Source organism: Garra rufa, chromosome 7 (assembly GCF_049309525.1).
Source record: "Garra rufa chromosome 7, GarRuf1.0, whole genome shotgun sequence".
Classification (NCBI taxonomy): Eukaryota; Metazoa; Chordata; class Actinopteri; order Cypriniformes; family Cyprinidae; genus Garra; species Garra rufa.
The window spans coordinates 8,245,980-8,258,215 of NC_133367.1; positions in this window are offsets into that span (position 1 = coordinate 8,245,980).

The following is a 12,236-nucleotide window of genomic DNA, read 5'->3' on the forward strand; positions in this document are numbered from 1 at the left end:
GATTTTAAGCACCCAAACCCCATAAAAATCACATTAACTCATAAGCATTAGTTCTGGTTATATTCTTTTTAATTGTTCAACATTTTTCTTTTTAAAAGTACAAATTACAAATATAGACCTCTAGGATACAGCAGGAAAAAGAGCATCATCAGAGTCCCCTGGAGACTTTGTATCATGGCAAACATACAGATACTGAAAAGCATAAATAAGAACACTATCAGTGATAAGTTTTTGAACACTAAGATTTCTAATGGTTTTTTTAAAGAAATCTCTTCTGTTCATTAAGCCTGCATTAATTTGATCCAAATTACAGCAAGAGCAGTAAAATTGTGATATATTTTTATTATATAAATGAACTGCTATTTGAATAGATTTTAAAATGTAATTTTTTCCTGGGATCAAAGCTGAATTTTCAGCATCATTACTCGTCTTCAGTATCACATGGACCTTCAGAAATCATTTTAGTATGCTGATAAACACATTTTATTGATATTATTATCAATATTTAAAACAGTTGAGTAAATTTAAGGATTCTTTGTTGAATAGAAAGATATTATTTAGCAAGGATGATTTAAATTGATCAAAAGTGATGATACAGACATTTATAATGTTACAAACTATTTCTATTTCAGATACATTCTGTTTATGCGAACTTCCTATTCATCAAAGAAATAAATGACATTTTAAAATATATATATAAAAAAATGATTATTTTAAATAAATAAAAAATGGTTCAAACGTGTACTGTTTTTGCTGTACTTTGGATCAAATAAATGCAGGCTTAGTGACCATAATAGACCTTCTTTAAAAACGTTAAAAATCTTACTGTTCGAAAGCTTTTTATAGAATGTATATAGAATGTTTATAGAATTTGCCTCAACTGTCAGACCTGGTGCTGTATGCATTAAAAACATTATATAGTACATATGAACGTAAGAAACTTTTATTGAATTTTTTTATAATGAATTTTATGAATGGGCCAGGGAAACACTGATTGAATGTGTTTAAAAAAGGTTAATTAATTCAGTAATAAAACTGCTGTGTGTATGGCAAGCCTTTTTAGCTTAAAATACTCGTCGTAATTGCATTTTTACTAGTAATAATTCAATTAGAGAGCTCTATAATCAAATTTTTACTAGTAACAATTCCAATTAGAGAGCTCTACTAGTCATATGTCTCCATTGACTTCCATTCATTTTTAATTACAGAGCTCTACAACTGAATTTTTACTAGTAAGAATTACAATTAGAGAGCTCTACAATTGGATTCTTACTAGTAACAATTCCAGTTAGAGAGCTCTTTAAATCAGTTTTTACTAGTAATAATTTCATTTAGAGAGCTCTTAAATTACATTTTTTACTAGTAACAATTCTGAATAGAGAGCTCTCTAATTTAATTCTTACTAGTAAAAATGCAATTACAGAGATCTATAATTCAATTTTTACTAGTAAAAAAACACTTTGAAGATTTGTTTAATTGCAGAGCTCTGTAATTAAATTAAAGAGCTCTCTAAATCAGTTCTTACTAGTAAAAATTTAATTAGAGACCTCTCTAATTAGAATTCTTACTAGTAAAAACTGAATTAGAGAGCTCTCTAACTGAATTAAAGAGCTCTCTAATTCAGTTGTTACTCGTAATAATTGCATTATAGAGCTCTCTAATTGTAATTATTACTAGTAAGAATTCAATTGTAGAGCTCTCTATCTCAATTGTCACTAGTAAGAATGCATTTGCAGAGCTCTCTAATTCGATTTCGAAATTGTCTAATTCAAAATTGTTACTAGAACAAATTGCATTAAAGAGCTCTCTAACTTTAATTATTACTAGTAAAATTTGAATTAGAGAGCTCTCCAACCTAATTTTTACTAGTAAGAAATTGCAGAGCTCTCTAATTCAATTACAGAGCTCTCTAATTCAATTGTTACTAGTAAGAATGCAGTTGTAGAGCTGTGTAATTGCATTTTTACAAGTAAAAATGTAATTATAGAGCTCTACAATAACGATTCTTACTAGTAAGAATTGCATTGTAGAGCTCTCTATTCAACACGACCTTATTATGATAATTGTGCCTCATGCATATTCATAACATGGGTGAAAGCCTGTCCTGATAGGCTCCTGGGCAGTCCACTGATATATAACGCCCTTGCATTACGTGTGTCCTCGCGTTTGGACTCGTGGACTCTTTCAATCCCACACCCCTCCCCCCAACTCATTCTGTCCTTTCGAAATAAAAGCAAAAAGGCAAAAAATAAATCTTAAAAACTACAAAGTGGGAGACTACACCTCCAAGTTGTTGACTCAATCAGTTTTTAATCGCAACACTGATGCTATAATGATCTATTATGTAACCTATTGATTAAAATCATTATAAAGTGATTATGCTTTAAACAGTTGAAATATAACCTAGAAAATCTATATATACTACTGTGAATTCACATACAGAAAAGATTTTAGGCTGGGACTAATATCATAATGGGACTTTTTCACGGTTCGCATTCGCTACCTGAAAGCGTCGAATAGTTGTGTAAAATAACTTCTGCTGTAGTCTGTATGAATGGTAATGCCCATAGAATGGGACGGTTGTGATTTATTAATGAACAATTTATCATAGATGTGTCATCAAAACATATTAAACACAGTTTCCGATCATTAATAGGGTATGACGAAACAAAGAAAAATGTCCTGATATTCCGACGCACATTTCATGATTTAACCCTCTGGGGCCGACGGTCACGCCGGCGTGACCAACCTACTTTTTTTAAGATCAGTGCAAAAGACACTAAAAATACTTTGTCGGTTTCAGGCATACAAATTAGAGCTATACATCATTGGAAGCTGTTAAGTGTGTAGTTTTATTTGTGCACACTAACAAGAGCAAAAGAACGCTGTGCTTTTTTTATAGAATAAAGAAAACAAACAGGTTGATTTCTGTTTTCTCTGTCTCCGCTAACTGCTTTTAGAAATGCGTCACTTAAATCATTCAAACTCGGTGAATACTCAGCACACAAACAGAAGAGTGGTATCTACAGAAAGCTTGATATGTATGCTTTTAAACGAAGTAAGTTTTAGCGAAAACAAATATTCTGTAATAAAGTAATCCATATGAAACAAAAGGTATGTCTAGTCTATCCAGCTGCAACTGATTATATCTAATGTGATCACGCCCACGTGCGAAGAACGATTGATATTTAAATTAGCCATGTGCTACAAGCGCGGCAAGGAAACTCCCACATCACAGCAAACAAAGAAACACGTCTTTTCAAGTTCATCTTGGTTACAGTTCCTTTCTGAAACGAAGACATGCTGTGAGGAATAAGACTTATATTTACCTCAATCATAAGAAGGACGTGATGCGACGCAAACCCAGCAGGAGGAGACATTTACATGAGTAAGTCTTACTTTCATTTTCCTACTTGCTTTCGCTGTTATTTACTTTGACGAAACGTGTACACATTTTACTAGTTAGACTTATTCCAAACTATAATTCCTGACTATATACATAATGAAACATTATGAAGTACGTTTGATTGCATTGCATCTCTAACTATGCCAGGATATTTTTTATGTTTTAGAAAACGATACGTTTATGACTGTAAGATGCATTTATGACAATATGTTTATGTAAGATGCAAGATCATATTTATTTATTTTATTGTATAACAGTAGGGTGTAAAAGTAATATGAGTGTTTACACTGAATGTATGTTTACATCACGTTTATTCGTAATATAGTGCTAAACAATAATTATTAGTTTCTCAGATATTACATGTCCTTTTTTACATTAGTACAAATGTTAGAATCTATGACTATGTACTATATACCAGTTATTCCCCTGTAAAGGGAAGTGTGTCCAAACCTTTGCCTGGTAGTGTGTGTGTGTGTGTGTGTGTGTGTGTGTGTGTGTGTGTGTGTGTGTGTGTGTGTATTTATTTATTATAGATGCTCCTAATATGAATAGGCTCACAGATGTTTTGCTTTTGTTGTTTTTAGTGCTCAGAACCCTGCTCAACAGATGAATATTGCTGTCCTTTCCTTGAGTCTCTTCAAACAGTTTTCCTCTGAGAGTGCTGTACAAACTTCAGATGATACAGATAAAAATACAGTACAAATACAGATATTTAAAGTGCACACACTTTAATATCAGGTAAGATTTACTTGTTTTATTTGTTGAACTGAATTCAGAAAAAGTTTTCAGAAATGCCACAAAGTCTGTGCACATCTGTGTGGTTAGATGAGGGAGCTCAATATTGTGTCTTTGACCTTCATTATGTATGTTTTGATTATACTGTGTTGTAAATAAAATACAAATAATCTAAAAAACGATTTTTTTGAATCTTCTCACATTGTTTCTTCTTCTGCTAGTCAAGTCAGTCATTGATGGGGCCATTAGGGAGGGCCCTTTTGTCTTTCAGGTGTGAATTGCTAAATATTCATGGGCCATTGCCACACCTATGAATAATCCCTTTCGATCACAAAACATGTTTTAGAAAATTTACATCAATATATTGTTTTTTCTGAACGAGTGAACGAGATGATTTTCACATCATATGGTTGATAAAATTCTAGCCTACGTCATCCAATTATCAAAAGTCTTGTAAAGAAATGTCCTATATGTGCTTCATGGCCTTATTTCAGTGACTTCAAAACTTTAGTTTTTCACTAACCACGCATAAACGTAGTTTTCTCAAAAACACAACCATGTACATTAATGTTGCTTACATATTATTGTAGCCCAATATGTGCTGATTACAATGTAATCAGACTTTAGCCATTAACATGTTTTTAAGATACTGAAAAAACAACAAATGTCAGGGCATGTCAAACTTCTTCAGGGCCTCAAAACACCCTCAGGCCCCAGAGGTTTAAATGGGTTCGCACAAGCTGAGTATGCGCAATACTTCAAAGACAAACCAGCTTTAAAACCTGACATTTCCTCCAGATTTGAGCATAGTGATTGACTAGCATTATACTGGTATGGTAGGGGATCGTCCACGTTATTGTTGGAGAAATACTCAGAATATAGCCTACACTGTTTTAATCTCCTTTTTAATGTTTTTATTGCTGTTTTTGTTTTTATTATTGCGCAATATAATATTGTTATCACAATAAACACCTTGAACGTCATTTTATTGGTCTTCAATGTGATGTGATGCTTGTATGCTATTCTTGCATTTTTTTTTTTTTTTTAATAAAAAGCTGGTCTGTCTCTGAAGTTCTGGCAGTTTGTGTGCTCCCATTTAGCATTATCAAGCAAACAATAGTGCCCTTTTAAAAATATCAGCTCATGAGCTTGATCGTGAATGTGGTAAGCTATTTATTTATTCATTTATTTATTATTATTATTATTATTATTACAGTTCAACAAACAATAAATTAATATAGCATAGATGAATTACTTTTTGGACACAATATTGTCTGTTTTTGCTGTGTTTCACCAACACAAATACAACAATGCTGGAACAGAACTGCTGCACGTCTCAGAGCAACATATTTCGTACTTGCATGAATCTGTTTTAAATGAATCTTTCATTTACGACAGGGATGGGCTCCCAACTAGTGGCCGTTTTAGACAGGACAAAACCAGCCATGATTCCAGGACAATGGACACACAGTAATAGTAATGTCACTAATCAGGTAGTCAAACTATACTTTGTCTTACCTGATCAGAGACATCACGTCGGGGTCACCAGATTGTAAGAAGTTCTATTCTGGGTCACTGCAGTTTTTCGGGTCTGTCTGATCAGCAACAAGCGCTTGGAATAGACAACAACAAACACACCAGATGCTAATACAAGTGGTTTATTGTTCTCTACCAAAGAAGATGGGGCAGTCCCATCTTTTATACAGCACCCTTACAAACCTTCAAGTAGGCGGGGGTTCACATATCATTTAAGAAAAATACTTCTACATATGGGAAGGAAAAATACAGAGCAGTTATAAGGAAGTGAACAATCTCTAGGAACAGAGTGCAGCCGCACCGAACTGGTTTCCTGCCCGACAGATGACCCTGAGAAGGCAGACACCACAAAAACAACTATTCGACACACAGAACCATATCATCACACTCTTAAGTGAAATATCCTGTAAAACATAAGGCAACTACCAAATAGGAAAAGAAATTGCATTGCAAAAACACATTAATTCTTATAATCCCCTCTTCCAGACTCTTCTCTAGAGTCTGGATTCTCCTTTATCCTTCTGTGGCAATGGACGATATCCTGCAGAGACAGAACACAAAAATTTTACCCCTCCCTGCTTGGGCGAGAAGCATGTCCAGCGCCAACCTGTTTTGCATGACCACTTGTTTCAGTGCCTTCAGTTCGCTTTGTACCCCTGCCAGTGCAGCTGTGGTGCTGTTAACAAATGATGCCAGTCGATAATGCATGATGTCCTGTTGTTTCATGAGGTCTGAGACGCCGAACTGAGGTATCATGGACTTCCAGAACCGAGTCCAGTGTGACCTCATCTGATGTTCATCAGGGACGTCCTCGTTGTCCACTGATCGTTTGCTCCTGAAAGACAAATCACGTTGTATATGCATAACAGTCACACGATGTTGCAGCTGCACTGGTGCACAGAGACCTGTCCAGCTCATCCTGTAAGTGTTGTTTACAGTGTCCCCTCCACAGTACCAGTACCAGTCATCAGCCAGCACTGCACCTTTCGCTGGCCAGGGATCTTCACAGAGCGTGAGCAATTCAATGCAGGCAGTGTTCCTAGAGGTGTAACAAGCAGTTCTATTATTTCCCTTAGCACATGCTGCGGTGTTCTTCTCACATGAGCCCCTCTTGAACCTGGGGCAGGAACTTTGGAGCCACTTTTCTATACCCTTCCCCTCGTTTATTATTTGTTTACAATTTGTGGCACTTATACCTGTCACGCTTTCACCTGATGTCCCATTAAAACAATAAGGAAACATAAAACCTTCTGGTAACACCAGGCTAACTTTTACATCAACAGTTTCAGTTTCATTTTTACTTGATGCACTATCTTCTTTCTTGCTCGTTTCATTCATACGACAGTAATTATGGTACGGTTTGGTTTCATCAATATAGGTTGTTGTTACCCTCTTTACACACCTAGAAGACCATACATACGTTTTCCCCTTAATAGTATGGACAGAACACAGTAAAATTTTGGGCGGTCACATTTATAGACAAATGGTTTCAAGGATACAGTTATTGCGGTGCGGAATAATTCTTGACACACCACACAGGATTCATTGGTCAGTTGACGCGCTGTCCAGTTGGCATGCTGCCAGAAGAGGTTTCTTTTGGCCTCCTCTGTTGAAGCGTTGGGTACCATGAGTCCAGCTAGGACAATAAAGATTATTGCTCTAGAAAACAAAAACAGTTAGTACATGTAATACATTGTTCTTCATTTCAAGGGTTTCACCAGTGGCGGTTCTACACGGAGGCCAAGGGAGGCCCGTGCCCCTGTAGACATGTCCTTGGCCACCCCTGTGGCCCCCCCCCCCGTACTGACCAAATAAAATAAAATAAATTAATTATGGTTCTACACATGAGCGCCAAAAGCGGAACTAATGCGACGCATCGTTCTACTTAAATGGGTAAATTAGAGCGGCGCACACAAACACTGCAGCAACAATTAGAACTACTCTCGGATAGAGGAGCTACGATTTATTTCTCCTGTTGCAAGAGTCGAAAGTAAGCAAAACAATTTCATTTCGTGAGTGACTTGTTGTTCTTGCACATAACCGTGTTACTTTTGTTTTTCACAGTGATAATTAAATCAAGTTTGTAAATGGCTTTGTAAAATCTTTGTTAACGTTAGTTAATAAAAATATACAGCTGTTCATTGTTCAGGGTGGCCGCGGATCCTTAAAAAGTCTTAAATTCCGTTGTCCTAAAATAAGGCCTTTAAATGTCTTAATTTGTCTTAAATCTAAATCCAAGGGTCTTAATTTTTTTACACTTTGAAAAGGAAAAGTTTATCGTTTTGAGGAGAATCTCCTTCGCAGGTTCTAAATCTGTTCTGTTGCTAGACACGCGCTTGCTTGACAACGCCTCAGTGTTGCCAGATTTAGCGGGTTTCCGCCCAACTACACGCATTTGAATCGCAGATTAGCTGTTAAATTTAACCATCATAGAGTAAAAGTTTATAATTAGCACATGTTTTTACGTTGCCGCACACAACTGGCGCGAGCACGCGCAGAGAGAGAGAGAGGAGAGAGAGGCGCGCGGCGCGATTCACACAGATTGATTCCTCTTTAACTGCTATTTGAACGGAAACATACATACCAAGTCATGTCTTGATACCAGTTTTGGTATTCTGTTTAACAGTCGTTTATGTCTTCAGTGAACCGAAACAGCTGAGTAAGAGATGCGTGCCAGTATTCGGTTTGGGCATTTGGCCTTAAAGAGACAGCGTCCTATAAATACCTGCAGTGAGAAACACTAGTTATTTTACAATTAATTATTAAATTTCCCCTCCTGAATACTAGTGTTATTGATTTTATTACTAACTTTATGTTGTATTCATTTACACTTGTCATTTGTGTAATTGTTCTTGTTTTGTTACTGAACTTTAGTTCAGATAGTAGTTTTTGCTGTGGATGAGAAGTAGCCTACCTAAAGTAAGCATTCAGTAATTAGGAAAAAACAAACTTTTTTTTTTTTTTGCTGATCCGAAAAATGATCCGATCCATGACTCAAAATCCGTGTTTGTTACACTGTTACATTGGCTTCAAAGTGTGTGAGAGCCTTGACTTTGTCATGGAATAGAAAATAATTTCTTCTTCTGGAATAGTGTTTTCTGTTGAATATTCCCAAGAATAATCAGTTAAATAAAATAATAATTTAAAATATCTTCATAGTTTTGTGCTAGACTTTTGCGGGACTTTCAATTTTGTCTTAAATTTTGTTTGAAAATGATATTAAAAAGTCTTAAAATGTCTTAAATTTAACTTGGTCAAACCTGTAGACACCCTGTTGTTAGTTCATGATCAAGTGCCGGTTTAGTTCTGCTGAAACTCTACACCTCTGAGAACTCTCTCATTAAAACAAAGAAAGTGTAGACATGATGTAAATAAGAGATTAATTGTACTGTGTAAATGTGATTTCATTACCTTTTATTAACTTTGAGAGATTGCGATGAACTACAGTAATGTATGAGTGACAGCTTTCCAGTGATTGTAAGGGGAGCGCGCACTTTTAAGACTATAATTAATTCAGAATTTGAATTCATTTATTCATGGATTCACTCTCTGATAACGCAACATCGCCATTGCTATCGTGCAGCACATAGGCTACAACATCAGTTACACAAACTAAGAGAAGGTAAAGCAGGTGCTTACTCATCAAAATATGTCTAAACAGCCACACTTCACGTGTCGACACGCGCCCGTGAGTAAACATTATTTTTTTCTTTCACCATGCAGCAAACGTAAAAAATAATTAAACCGTTTAACTTATAGTACTTCTTACTGTCGATTAACAGTGAACGGTCAATATGAGCATCCCTAAAATGTTTGTATGATTTTAAAGTAAAATAAAGTTTATAATCTTTAAATATCACTTGTTGTCATTTTTTAATGTGCCCCTCTGGTTAAACACTGGCCCCTCCTTGGCCCCCCTAGTCAAATTTGTCTAGAACCGCCACTGGGTTTCACTCTGGTTGCATGAATCCACTGTGGAAAAAGATCAGTTAAAACAGCAGTTCTGGTCACAGCTAGTATCTCTGTAGGCCCATCATACAGAGAGTCATTAAGGCCCCCGGTTTTTAGTTTCTTTATCAATACTTGATTGCCCACTTCGAAGGGGTGTGAGTTAGCTTTAGGGATCTCAGGGTGTTTCATGTTAACCCTTTCCCAGAACTCAGTTAATTTTTCTATTAGGCCTACAGAATACTCAGACATGTGATCAGTTAACACCACACCTATCCCTACCATTCCGTGGCGCCAAGGGATGGTGAAAGGTCGGCCCATCACCACCTCATAGGGTGATAGATTATCTAAATTTGGCTGCGGCATCATTCTTAGGTCTGCTAAGACAATCGGGAGGACCCTTGTCCAATCACGCCAATTGCTGTGTTACTTTCGATGTGAAAGGTGTGCCCTTATCGGAATCTATTGATACCGGGATACCATATCTGGGTATGATTTCTTTCGTTAAAAACTGCACTACCACATTAGCGTTTTCTTTGGCACATGGAAAGGCCTCTACCCACTTTGAAAATTTGTCCACAAGCACCAAGAGGTATCTGAAAGGTCCCCTCTTGGGCATGTGTGTAAAATCAACCTGCCATTCAGTAAACGGTTGGTTAGGCCTCGGCAAGTGTTGATGTTTTGCTGGAGGTTTGCTTATATTATTTTTACCGCAAATCAAACATTTGTCAAGAATGTCATTAACCGTTTGCGGTAATTGATCGAGGCAAAATAAATCTCGCATTGTATCCAGTACCCCTCTTCGGCTGAGAAACGCGGACGAGAAATGGTAAAACAGACGCAGGTAAACACAGTCGACCATCTTTGTCACGCCAAAGGTCATCAGGTCCCTGAGACGCAGAGAAAGCTGACCAGAACTGGCGGTCAGTTTCAGTGGCTGCCTTTTGAACTGTTACGAGATCTATATCAGGTATCAAAGATGATGTCATAGTTGATGATGTTACTAAGGCCACGTTGACATGAGGAGAGGGGGGCCCCTCTTGCGCAGCTTTTTCGCATGTAAGTCTGCCAATGAATTACCTTTAGCTTCATCTGTATTTAGAGTGGAGTGTCCCTTAGTTTTCACGATGGCTAACGAGCGAGGTAGACAAGAGGCCTCAATAAGTGTTTCAACAAGATGCTGTTGTTTACTGAAGAAAATAGTTTGCAGTTTCATCAGCAGAAGTCAGCTTCAACACTCTCGATGGAGTGCAGACAGAGACTGAGTGCAGATAGAGACTGACACACACACACACACACACACATAGAGGCTTTATCTATCTTCAAGGTTGTCTTAGCCAGGCAAGACTCTTTATCAGTGTGTTTGTACACACACACTTAGGTCGATCACTTTCTGGTTTTAGGCAGGGAACAGCCTCGAGCAAACGCGTCTCATCATATTTATTACCCATTTTTGACATGATTATAAACTTATAATCTGCGCCAGTGTTTGTCCACTTCTGGTAACATGCTCAAAATGTCTTTCAAAGTCGAGACGGACGGCGGAGTTATCTCTATGTGGCCCTGTCGTTTTGCTATCCACAAATGAGCTTCATTTATTTTCTCAACGGGCGCTGGTGGGGGTGCGCTGTGTGCTGTTGAGCTAGGCGCGGGCACATTAGGCACGGGCGCCGGATAGGGTGGCGGCGCGCACGACGGGAACGAGGAAGTGGTCGGCAGCTCTGAGTAGAGTCTGGTTGTGGCTCGATTTAGTTTGGTCAATTTGGTTTTTTCTGCAAATTTGACTCAGCCTCAGCCAATAATTGCTTCTCATTTTTTCCCTTAGGCTTTTTTTTTTTTTTAGCACAACATTCTTGACAGCTTTTGGTAGCGAAATAGTTTTATAGTTTGCATTTTTAGCCAAACATCATAGCCTTCTTTCATATATTTTTGGTCCCACTCGGGATTGCCCTCGCCTTTATATGTTAATCAAAAGGCTTGTGCCATGTGATTTGGGTCAAAAGAACCCATTCATGGATATGTAGGATACATCCCATTGGCTTCGGTCCAACCCGCTAAATTATCCACCCAGAGATTTGTATAAAATCCCCAACTACATCTATTCATCCAATCACTTGGTGTTTAGCCAGGATTCGGTTTAGGATAGGTGGCTCCCATGAAAGATATACAGATAATATATACAGATATTCACCTCACCACGGGACAGACCGAAACTCGTGACTCACACTTTTGCTTTTAATTTCGTTTTCGATTTCGATTTGTATAGCGCTCTTCCCAGCCTCGCTGAGGGTATACCTTACGTCAGTACAGATAGTCAGACTATACTCTGTCTTACCTTACTACGCAGTTAAACAGTAATTGCTAATCAGTCAGACTATACTCTGTCTTGCCCAAGTTACGCAATTAAACAGTAATTACTAATTAGACAGTCAGACTATACTCTGTCTTGCCCAAGTATGTAATTACAGACACACAGTAATGTCACTAATCAGGTAGTCAAACTATACTTTGTCTTACCTGATCGGGGTCACCAGATTGTAAGTACTAGATTCTGGGTCACTGTAGTTTTTCGGGTCTGTCGAGTGGATCAGCAACAAGCGCGCTTGGAATA